Source organism: Notamacropus eugenii, chromosome 5, assembly GCF_028372415.1.
Source record: "Notamacropus eugenii isolate mMacEug1 chromosome 5, mMacEug1.pri_v2, whole genome shotgun sequence".
Taxonomy (NCBI): domain Eukaryota; kingdom Metazoa; phylum Chordata; class Mammalia; order Diprotodontia; family Macropodidae; genus Notamacropus; species Notamacropus eugenii.
The window spans coordinates 390,629,433-390,641,034 of NC_092876.1; the positions used below are offsets into that span (position 1 = coordinate 390,629,433).

The 11,602-nt window shown below is 36.4% G+C and overlaps 2 long non-coding RNA genes across 3 annotated transcripts in view; one reads left to right on the forward strand and one right to left on the reverse strand.

Moving 5' to 3' along the window:
* LOC140506846 (uncharacterized) overlaps positions 1 to 1,646 on the reverse strand; it is a 112,821-nt gene extending 111,175 nt beyond the window's left edge. Inside the window, exon 1 of one of the 2 annotated variants that reach the window (XR_011968128.1) lies at positions 1,531 to 1,646. This is a non-coding gene — a long non-coding RNA (uncharacterized lncRNA). The remainder of the gene's footprint in view (positions 1 to 1,530) is intronic. The other variant, XR_011968127.1, reaches the window with a different exon arrangement.
* Positions 1,647 to 1,650: 4 nt separating this feature from the next.
* LOC140506847 (uncharacterized) lies at positions 1,651 to 10,473 on the forward strand. Its single transcript, XR_011968129.1, has 3 exons — positions 1,651 to 2,364; positions 3,300 to 3,443; positions 3,546 to 10,473. It is a non-coding gene; the product is annotated as an uncharacterized lncRNA (long non-coding RNA).
* The last annotated feature ends 1,129 nt before the right edge of the window (positions 10,474 to 11,602 follow it).

Sequence of the window (11,602 nt, forward strand, 5' to 3'; positions counted from 1 at the left end):
TCTTATACTTTGTTTTGAATACATTTTGGTATGTTTTATTTGGCAATATGGTTGTATGGAAGTATGTTTTATATGACCCTGCATGTATAATTAAAATGAAATTGCTTGCCTTCTCAGGAAAGGCAAAGTAGCGAAAGAGAGGGAGAGAACTCAGAATTTAATATCTACAAAATTTACATGTAATTGTAAAAATATAAAAAAGAAAAAAATAATTCTAAAATAGAAATCCCTTTGAATAAAGTTTTTAGGGCCAATTGCTTTTTCTGTCTCTTTTGACAAAGAAAATAAACTCTTTTAAGTGGTTTAAACTTCTATTTTCTGTCAAGCATTAGAGGCAATTAAGCACATGTTGCTATGAATCATCATATTCAACTTTAACACCATTAAAAACTAAATCTTTCAATTTCCACTGTACATTCCTCCACCTCCCTGAATGTGTGCAAATTTAACAGTAAATCTTTCTGGAAAGTACTTCCATCTTTTTTTGGCAGGAAGATTGCTTCAGTTTGCACAATATTATGCAGTGTGTATATAACAAAGCTAATACCTATTAGCAATTTTCTTTGGCTCTCTTGTAACCTATAGATTATATGAAAATTCTCAGAAAAATAGCTTTTTACAGTTTTACCTCACACAAATGACAATAGCACAGAATTCCTACTTAAAGGAAACAGCTTTAAATCTCATCTCTAAGAAAAGATGTTCTATTCAACTTAGTTGCTACCCTAAAACTTCACTCAATCATTTATTTCCTGCCTCCTAAGATGTGTCTCAAATATTCATATCAGTTTTTACCTTATTGTCCCTAGCTCTTCCAGATTCTCCTTTTAAACAACTTAAAACTCCTATACTTATGTCCATATTTTGACTCCAAATCAGTGAAATTTTCTCCCGTTATCCCCCCTCTCAACTTATCTTTTGAAATAATTTTCAGATTTCTGATTCTGGGAGCCAAGATGGCAGAGTGATCAGTAATTATTATCTAACTCTGCTTGTTGACCTTGACAAGTCCTGAGAATATTTCTCCTGAAAAAACCCTCAAACAGTGAGAGCAGCAGAAGGGGTAAAAAGACTCTTAGCCTGTGAGGCTAAGAACATCACTAAGGAGGCTCCCTCTGGCTGCAGCTAAAGGGGACGAGTGCAGGATCAGAGCTGTCCCAGACAACCCCACATCAGCAAGCCTGGAAGAGATCCTGAACCCCAGGGGGGTGAAGACAGCAACCATCAATGCCAGGACCTCAGGAATGCCTCAGCAACCCAGAAGAACTTGAGAGACACTAGCAGAGAAGGGATCACCCCCAGTGAGCTTGCCTACGCTGTAGCTCAGCAGAGAAGACCTCCTGTGGTGTCTAGTCCCCTTCAGCCACAACAAAAGGGACTCTTCCTGTCAATCTCCCCAGCCGCCTGAGCTATACTATTTCCGGATTTTTCCTGGAGCAATATTCTCTTGGTTTTTCAAAGAGTAATAATAATTTAAATGGAAAGATCTTTCTCATTAATTAATAGGTCCGCATAATCTGCTTGAATCACCTGGAAGCCTGGGTCACATGTGGCAGAGGAGTTAGCTCAAGAGGCAGAACAGGAAGAGTGGAGTGGAACTGGAAGGAAGTGAGTGAGTGGGGTCAGGTGAGAGGGGATAGAACACAGACCAACTGACGCTTTGTGACAGTTTATAGTGAGAAGGCCTTGGCTGAGGAAGGGGAGTTTTGAGAATGGCTTTGCCCCCTGCTGTGATCTTGTTTATTAACTTCTTGGTCTCCATGACAGATTGTACTTTCTGGTTCTGGGATTTGGCTTTCTGGCGTTTAAATAGTTTTTCTTCTCCCTTCTGTATGGAGAGTCTTTTATATTTTGCCACTGAGAACTATGCTGGCATATTCATAGTCACCAGCAGTGTTGTTAATATTGCCTTGGCAGTAAACAAGGTCAACAAGGGAGGTTGACAATACTTACAATTCACTTCACTGACCGCTCCCAAAAGTTCAAGTAGGTGACTTCCAAGCATTCAGTCTGTGAGCTGATAGTTCCAGGAGCAGCTGCTGTTACTGCTGTGTGTCACAAACTTCTGTCTCACCTGGGTCTACCTGACTCCTATCCTGTACTGAGAGATTTGTGATTCTGTCAGCTGCTGGTAACGAAGACAGCCTATGGCTATTCTCATTCCACTGTGGCTGAGTATGCCCTAGTGCAGTCCACACACTCTGCACTCCCCTACCCTGGTGTAAAAGATTCTTTCTGTCAACTTTTCAGGCTGTCCTGGGCTCGAAATCTGCCACACTCAGTCTCCTGGTGGATTCTGTCACTCTCTAATTTCTTCAGAATCACTTTTTAGACTTATCTGAAGGAATTTCTGGAATATTTCAGGTGAGTTGGTGCTTTCACTTCCCCATCATGGCTCCACCCCCTATTTCATGGCTTTTCAAGCTGAGCTCTGCTCCTTGAGCAGAGGAGGCAGGATCTCAAGCTTCTTATTCTGAATGCTAGGAGCTTGTTCAGTGGCTTTATGTGCTGGTGTCACAGGTCATGGCTGATTGCTTACTGCACTGGGGTCTCCTGAATTATTTATGCCTTTGGTTGCCTCGATTCCAGGAATGGCAAATTGCCTTCTATGCTGGGACTTTAGGCCTCATAGCTGGCCTACTTTTCCATTCCCCTACTGAGCTAGGACCAAAGGGCTTTGATTGTTGATCTGAGGCATGACTAAGAGCCTCACATTGGCTTGTTCAGACACAATATGCATTGGGTGGCACTCCTCTTTTGCCCAAGAGACAGACCGTTTTTGAAGTCCTTCTAAGTTATGTTAAACTGAAAATTTGCTTCACTCCATATTTTGTAGTTTCTGCCACTCTAGAATCCATTTAGAAGGTTGATTTAACATTGTTTTCAAGGGAAAATATTAGAGCTTAGCAATGTCCTGGTTTTCTCCATGCTTGACTCTGCTCCCACACCCATCAAATTTAAATAATGCCTCAGGAGAAATTCTGGACTAGCAGTACAGAAAAGCAGAGCAGAGAAAGGCATGTTTTGTCCAGCACAAGACAACTTGGAAGGTTTGCAGGAAATATCTGTCACCACTAGATGAGAGTAGACCACAATCATGTCCAGGGGTCTCCAGCACAAATAGGGCCCTAGCAAACCATGAGTAGGCCTTGGGAGTAAGTAAATAAGGAGTAACAATGGATGCTTTCAGAGCTCTCAGCTCCCAGAGAGTAAAAGGGTCAAACAAGTAGTCAGAAGAAAATTACAGTGGTATTTTTGCTGGTACTGAGGGTAAGGATCTGTTGCTTGATCATATTCAGATTGGTCACAGTTCTGGGTGTCAGTCCCATGGTGAGGAGGAGTCTACCAGGCCTGGGGGTCCAAAGGGCATGGGACCTTCATCAGAGTTCAAGGAAAGAAAAGAGTGCTGATGGCTGCTTGCAGATGTGAGCACAGGTCAGGAGGTTAGTAAACATATTTCTCTTTTCATCTTACCACATTAGAAGAAATGTAATCTTTCAGACCCCCATAAGCATCTCTGAAAATAATTGTACAAATCTTTTTAGGACTGTGCTAATGTTCCATTGATCCTGGAAGCTGAGTCCCATTACAGAAAAGAGTAAAAAGTCAAGAAATAAGCGGGAGAAATGAGGAAAGAGAAAAAAAATGTGACTATAAAAAGTTGCTATGGTGACTTTTGGAGCAGGAGTAGCAAAAGACCCAGGAATCTTTGGGTGATGTTGGGATTCAACTGAGGGCAATTTGACTGAGCCAGAAGGAAAGCACAGAAGAGGCTGCCCACATTTACCAATAAGCAACCCAACAGCAAGACAATTTTGGGAGAGATTATAGGAGAAAGTGGATGAAGTGGAATAGATGCTTCAGAAATACCTTTTAGAGATGGGAGAAGACTTAATGAAGTCTAGAGGGAACATGACAAAACTGTGGTCTCAGTTCCACACCAGGCCCAAAGCAAAGCAGTATGAGACAAGGAGCAGGTCTAGAAGCTGGGATATCTGCAAGAGGAGGCCTAGAGGAAAAATGAACTGGTTGAGGGAGAAGATTCAAGAGCTGGAATGAGACCAAATCTTACCTTGGTGATGCTAAACCATGAGGGCCTCATTTCCTAATACATATAATATCAGCTGTTTGCAATTCTTCCTCCCTTATCATTGGAGCCAGGCTGTAGAAACTCCAACATACTGTGCCCCTCCAAGCAACTTTTCCAAGGATCTTATCTCTTTATATTGCTAAAAGATTTTTAAGAAATGAGTGAGGTTATTTAAAAGAGGCAAGAGACAATTAGAGGTGTTCAATTGAAGGATCTTTCTATAGCCACTTGTAAACTGTAAAAGGGAACAGAATAGGTAGAGAAAGCAGCAAGTATGTCTACCTGCTCACTCTAACCCCTGAGCTACATCTGCCTCAATATTTGTGAATATTTGTACACTACATAAAGGAAATTTTAGTGGGAAAAAAAGGAAAGTTACTATGGTAACTTGGAAGATCAAAACACACACTTAGAAGACAGTACAGTAAAAAATCTTCCATTTAAAGCCTCAAAGAAAAAAAACTGAATTAATGTTAGGCCATGAAAGAGCACAAAAGGGATTTAAAAAATCAAGTAAGAGAGGGGGAGGGAAGAGAGCAATGAAATAAAATAATGGAAAAATAGATAACAACTTGGTAAAGGAGGTACAAAATACTGAAGAAAATAATATTTTATAAAGCAGAATAGGTGAAATGTAAGAGAGGCACAAACATTCACTGAAGAAAAAAGAGACTCCTTTAAAAGCAGAATTGACGATAGGAAAAAGGAGGCATAAAAACTTGCTGTTAAAAATGATTCATTAAAACTAAAAATTGAGCAAGTGGGAGATAATGACTTTATGGGACACCAAGAAAAAAAATCAAAAGAATTTAAAAATAGAAGATAATATGAAATATTTCATTGGAAATGCAATTGACCTGGAAAATAGTCCCAGGAGAGTGAATTTTAATATTATTAGACTACCTGAAAACCATGATAAAAAAGAGCCTAGACATGTTTCAAGAAATTATCAGGGAAAATTATCCAAATATTCTAGAACCAGAGAGTAAAAAAGAAGTTGAAAGAATCCACCAATCACCTCCTGAAAAACATCTCAAAATGAAAGTGCCCAGGAAGATTATATCTATTCTTCCAGAGCTCTCAGGTTGAAGAGAAAATATTGCAAACATCCAGAAAGAAACAAGTCAAGTCTCATGGAGCCAAAATCAGGATAACAGAAGATTTAGCAGCTTCCACATTAAATTAGAAGAGGGTTTGAAATATGATACTCTGGAGAACAAAAGATCTAGGATTACCAGTCCAGCAAAACTAAATATAATTCTTCAGGAGAAAACTGGATATTCAATGAAATAGAGATCTTTCAAGCATTCTTGATGAAAAGATCAGAGTACAATAGAAAATTGACTTTCAAGTACAAGATTTGTGAAGTGTCAAAAAAGGTAAACAGGAAAGGGAAATGGTATGGCATATAATAAGATCAAAATATTGTATTCCCACATGGGAAGATGATATTTGTAACTCATATGAACTTTCCATTATTAGGACAGTTTTGAGGAGTATATACAGACAGAAGGCACAGATGTTGGTTAAATATGATGGAATGATATCTAAAAACTGGAATTAAGGAATGAGAATGAGGAACGCATTGGGAGAAAGAGAAAAGAAGATGGAAATATGATAAATTATCTTACATACAAGAGCCAAGAAAGAGCTTTTACTACAGAGGGGAAACTTGAGGGAGTGGTAGGAAACACTTGACTTACTCTGATTGTCGTTGGCTCTAAGAGAGAATAATGTACACGTTCAATGGAGTACAGAAATTTATCCTACCTTTCAGTAAAGTAGGAGAAAAAGGGGCTAAGAGAAAGTGGCATTGAAAACAAAGGAGGAGACAGACTGGGAGTGGTGTTAGTCAGAAGAAAACACTTTTGGGAAGAGAAAGGGTGAAAAGAGAGAGATAATAAATGGAAGAGGAAAGAAGATGGAGGGTAACATATTTAGTAATTGTAAGTATAATAATTTTTTGCAAGTGTCTCTCATAAAGGCCTCATTTCTCAAATATACAGAAAAGTGAATGACATTTACAAAAATCAGAATCATTCCCCAAATGTTAAATGTTGAAAAGATAAGAACAGTTAGTATTCAGATAAAGTAGTCAAAGCAATCTGTAGCCATATTTTTTAAAAATCATTATTGGAGAAATGCAAATTAAAATAATTCTAAGGTACCTCCTTACACCTAATACATTAATAGAACAGAAAAAGAAAATGAAAAATGTTGGAGGAGACATGGGAAAACTGAGACACTAATGCACTACTGGTGGAGTTGTGAACTCATTCAACCATTCTGTAGACAATTTTTAACTATGCCCAAAGGGGTATAAAATCACACATATCATTTGACTTAGCAATAACATTACTGTATCCAAAAAGGGAAGAAAAGAGGGAAAATATTTATATCTGCTCTTTTCTGGTGGAAAAGAATTGGAAATTGAGGGGATGTCCATCAATTGGGTAATGGTTGAATACATTGTGTATGATTCTGATGTAATAGTGTTGTGCTACAACAAATGATAAGCCATATTCTTTCAGAAAAACCTTGAAACACTTACATGAACTGAAAGTGAAATGAGTAGAATCAGAAGGACTTTGTACATGGTAGCAGCAATATTGTAAGGTGATCAACTGTGAATGATTTAACTATTCTCAGGAATACAATGATGTAAGACAATTCTAAAGGAATTATGATGAAAAATGATATCCATCCACAGAGAAAGAAGTGATGGGGTCTCAATACAGATCAAAACACAATTTTAAAAAAAAAAACAACCTTTATTTTTCTTTTTTTTTTAATTGATTTGTTTGTTTTCAGTTTTCTTCAATCACTTTCATATATCTTAGATTTTCTCACTCTCCCTCCTTCCTCCTTCCCGCTCTCTCCCCCTCCCTCCCCAAGATGGCATGCAATCTTATGTATATTCTACACATACATTCTTATTAAATACATTTTAACCTTAGTCATGTTGCATAGAAGAATTAAAATGAATGGGATGAACATGAAAAACAAAACAAAACAAAACACAGGAAAAAATAGTCTGGTTCATTCTGTGATCCGATTCCATAATTCTTTCTCTGTATATGGAAGGCATTTTGCTTCAAGAGTCCATTGGGAATTTTTTAGATCATTGCATTGCTGTGAAGGGCTAAGACTAGCAGAAAAATTCCTCGTGCACTGTGGTTGTTGCTGTACACAAAGTTCTCCTGGTTCTGCTCCTTTCACTCATTGTCAGATCATATAAGTCTTTCCAAGTCTCTCTGAAGTCTTTCTGTTCACCATTTCTTATAGCACAATAGCGTTCCATTACATTCATATACCACAACTTGTTCAGCCATTTCCCAATTGATGAGCATCCTCTCTATTTCCAGTTCTTGGCCATCACAAAGAGAGCTTCAATAAATATTTTTGTACCTGAGGGACTCTTTTCCATTTTTATGATCTCTTTGGGACACATTTCTAAAAGCAATATTACTAGGTCAAAGGCGTGCACATTTTTGTAGCCCTTTGGGCATAGTTTCAAATTGCTCTCCAGAATGGTTGGATAAGCTCTGAGCTTTACCAACAATGAATTTGTGTGAATACGAATAGATGTGTTCTCCCACATCTTCTCCAACATTTATCATCTTTCTGCTTTGTCACGTTAGTCAATCCAATAGATGTGATGTGGCACCTCAGAGTTATTTTAATTTGCATCTCTCTAGTGAATAGTGACTTAGAACATTAAAAAAAAAAGCTTTTATTTTTCTTGTGGATTCTTTGGAGGTCTATGCTTGCTTTTTTTTTTTTTTTTACAAAATGATTAATGTAAAATGTTCGTATGTCTAAACATACATAATTTATATTAAATTGATTTCTTCTCATTGAGTGGTATGAGAAGGAAGGAAGAGAATTTGAAATTTTAAAATCAAATGAATACTTTTACATGTAATATAGGAAAAATTTTAAATGCTTTAAAAAACACAAAGGAAAATATTTTGCTGGAGCCAAATCTAATGTACTTCAATTGAAGAAAAATGTTTTGGAGTTGCATTCATGTTCTCAGATAAAACGAAAGTCAAAATAGACCTAATTAAAAGAGATAATCACGAAATTAAATTTTGCTGAATATTATTATGAATCATAGAGTAGTACCAAAAACTTTTAAAGCATATTTTCCTATGATAAAGACCTCTTTTCTCAAATATATTGAGAATCAATTCAAATTTATACAAAATCAAACAAATGAAAAAGAACCATTTCACTTTAATTAATTGTCAAAGGATATGAAGTGCCAGTTTCCAGAAGAAGAAATCAAAGCAATCAAGAGTCACATGAAAATGTTCTAAGTTACATTTAATTAGGGCAAAACAAATTAAAACAATTCTGAGGTAACACTTACCTTCTATTAGAAATGACAACTATTGGAGGGAATTAAGTAAACTTCTTATATAATAAAATTGCTTGTGGAGTAACAGAAAAAGAGAGAGAGGGAGATGGAGAGGGAGAGAGAGAGAGAGAGAGAGAGAGAGAGAGAGAGAGAGAGAGAGAGAGAGAGAGCGCTCTTCCTCCTATTTTTATACTCTTCATGTCATACATTGCCATTATGTTGTTAGCTAGGATGTTGTTTCCTTTCCCTCGAATCTTATTTTTCATTACATTCCTATTTCACTCTACACCTTTTATTCTTCTAATACCATCAGCAAAGAAGAATATTATGTCTGTGACATTGAAAACATTCAAGAGACATAGATACTGAATAATTAATCTTTTTATTAATAATGCTAGCATAATTAATGAAGTGATAATTATTTGGCTGTCTCTCTTAGACCAAAGTCATCCTACAGAGTCTACTCAATGACCTTGGAAGAGTGAGTATTCTTGAGGATGGAAGTCAGTTCTAATTGGCTAACAACTAATGAGAGGTGGGCATATTCGAATAAAAGTCTTGAGTACATGGCTTTGATCACTTAGTTTTGGTCAAACAGAATATTCATAGCATTCAATGAGAAAAGAGAGACTACGCATTTTCCCATATCTGTCTGAGCAAAACACAATGAGTAGAAATCCATCAGTCCACTTAAACTTAAAATTTCTTTACTCTGATTAATTAGATTTTATCCTTCTTGACTAGGTAAGGCTTGTTCAAGATACCCCTCAATGTCTGACTTCTGAATGAGGAAGTGGAAAATCCTTCAATCCTCATTCAATAATTGGTTATTAACGTGCAAAAGAAATAATCATCTCTAACCACCATATTCCTTTCCCTGTGAGATCTGAAGACAAAGACGTTTAGAGATGCTTCTTTCCTTTGAATATAAAAACTTTCATTTTTGTATATCTCTTTCTTGCTGATGAAATATATGTGTATGTCTATGCTTTTCTTGATTCTTTTTTTAATGTGGGAGTTTGAAAGTTTGTATTCAGTTCTGACATTTTCATCATTACTTGTGAGAAATCTTCAATTTCATTTAGCATTCTAAATACTCTTATTTAGAATTCTATTCAACTTTTGCAAAATTGATTGCCTTGGGTGCAACTTTTTCACTTTTCCTTTTGGGAATTTTGTGTTCCAAGCATTCCAATAAATTGTGGTGACAAGGTCGAATTTTTATATGAGCCTAGCTTTGGTCCATTGATTATTGAAATCTTTATAATTGTCTGCAGTATATTTTTATTGACAGGAAGCTCTGGATTTTGAGTATATTTCTGAATAATGACAGCATTATTTTATTTAGTACTTTATTTTAGGAAATGATAAATTATTCTTACTATTTCCCCCCTTTCTCTAATATATATCAATATTTAAAAAAAAAAAAACATATTCCTCCCTAAGAGAGCATAAAAATGGGAAAGGGTCCCACATGTACAAAAATGTTTATAGCAGCACTCTTTGTGGTAGCCAAAAACTGGAAATCAAGGGGATGCCAATTAATTGGGGAATGGCTGAATAAATTATGGTATACGAATGTAATGGAATACTATTGTGCTATAAGAAATGCTGAACAGGAAGACTTCAGAGAGGCCTGGCAAGACTTATATGAACTGATGCTGAGCGAAAGGAGTAGAACTAGGAGAATTTTGTGCACAGCAATGACCACTGTGTGAGAGTTTTTTTTCTGGTAGACTTGGAACTTCATTGCAATGCAAGGACTTAAAAAAAATTCCCAGTGGGCTTCTAAGGCAAAATGCCTTCCACATCCAGAGAAAGAACTATGGAATTCAATCGCAGCATGTAGCAGATCATTTGTGTGTGTGTGTATGTGTGTGTGTGTGTGTGTGTGTGTGTGCGCACGTGTGTGTTGCATTTTGATTTGTTAGATGATTTCTCCCAATCATTTTAATTCTTCAACACAGCATGACTGTAGTGAAAATGTATTTAATAGGAATGTATGTGAAGAACCTATACAAAATTGTATACTGTCTCGGGGATGGAGGGGGGAGAGAGGGGGTGGGAGGGGAAAATAATAATCTAAGTTATTTGGTAGTTATTATAGAACTCTGAAAATAAATAAAATCAAATAATTAAAAATTATTTCTAGGAATATAATATCCATGCTTTTGCTTCTGTTTATGATTTTAAGCATATATGATTATACTTGGATTATCTCTCTTCAGCCTCTTTTCCAAGTCATTTCCTTTTGATAGTATAACTTTATGCTGTCTTCTGCCTTATTCATTCTTTTTATTTTGTTTTGATTCCTTTTTCTCATGCAATGCTTTTATGTTCTACAGTCAATTTTATTGTGACTAAATTTTACCAACTTCTATTACAAGATATTACTTTACTTTCCATTTTTCCTCTCTTGATTGAGTTTATAGTTCTTCTTTCATTTTCCCAAGCACTCCTAACGTCCTCATGTGCAGAACAGTATTTTTTTCTGATGGTATCCTGATCTTATTGTTGTGTTATACTTTTTTCTGTGAAATTCTTTTGCTTCTCTAAGACCATCATTTTTTTTCATTTTGTGTGTCATTTTATTCTCTCATAAAATTTATAGACCTAGTTTCTAAAATATTTTTTTGGGGGGTAATCTAGATTAGACTTTACTTTCTTTCTTAATCTTATCAAGTATGGACAGATCCTGTTTTGCTATGTTATTATGGCTAATATCAGGCCCTACCTTCCTCAGGAATTTCTGGATTTTGGCTCATATCCATGATGGTTAGACTCAGATTATGACTTTCACTTTTTTTCTATATTTTTCTTAAACACTTATGAATTTAGACTTTAATCCTCAACCAGATTTTGCTGTTTTTATTGTTAGCAGAACTCAGGAGCTGCCTTTGTCCTTGCCCCTAGTGGACACTCTCTATGGTTTGGGTATAGACTGCCTAGGTACTGCACTTCTTTTTTTTTTTTATTTTTTTTTATTTAACTTTTAACATTTATTTTCACACAATTTTGGGTTACAAACTTTCTCCCCTTTTATCCCCTCCCCCCCTAGACCCAAGCTTTCTAATTGCCCCTGTGACCTATCTGCTCTCTCCTCTTTCCTCCCTCCCTGCCCTTGTCTCCCTCTTCTCTTTTGTCCTGTA